Consider the following 761-nt stretch of genomic DNA (forward strand, 5'->3'; position numbering starts at 1 on the left):
TGGACACCCCAAGAAACTGGGAGTGCTTGGGATGGTTAGGAGGGCATTTACTTTTCTAGGCTGCCCTATCTATATTTCCTGGTAAAATACATGGGAAAATCCCATAGGAGGAAAATTCCACTTAGGGTTAGGGTAAGTCACCATGAACTCAAAAAGCAAAATGGACACCGCGAAGAAACTCGGAGTGCTTGGGTATGGTTAGGAGGGCACTTACATTTCTAGTCTGCCCTATCTATGTTTCCTGGTAAAATACATGGGAAAATCCTATAGGAGATAAATTCCACTCAGGGTTAGGGATAAATCATCATAAAAAGCAAAATGGACACCGCGAAGAGACTCGGAGTGCTTGGGTATGGTTAGGAGGCCATTTACTTTTCTAGGCTGCCCTTTCTATGTTTCCTGGTAAAATACATGGGAAAATTCCATCGGAGGAAATTTCCACTTAGGGTTAGGGTTAAGTCACCATGAACTCAAAAAGCAAAATGGACACCCCGAAGAAACTGGGAGTGCTTGGGTATGGTTAGGAGGGCATTTACTTTTCTAGTCTGCCCTATCTATGTTTCCCATTCACATCTCCCTTAAAAATACATGTTCATCCCATGGGTTAGGGTTAAGTCACCATGAACTCAAAAAGCAAAATGGACACCCCGAAGAAACTGGGAGTGCTTGGGTATGGTTAGGAGGGCATTTACTTTTCTAGTCTGCCCTATCTATGTTTCCTGGTAAAATACATGGGAAAATCACATAGGAGGAAAATTCCA

This window comes from Crotalus tigris, unplaced genomic scaffold (genome assembly GCF_016545835.1).
Source record: "Crotalus tigris isolate CLP2741 ecotype Arizona unplaced genomic scaffold, ASM1654583v1 scf7180000020343.233928, whole genome shotgun sequence".
NCBI classification, from domain to species: Eukaryota; Metazoa; Chordata; class Lepidosauria; order Squamata; family Viperidae; genus Crotalus; species Crotalus tigris.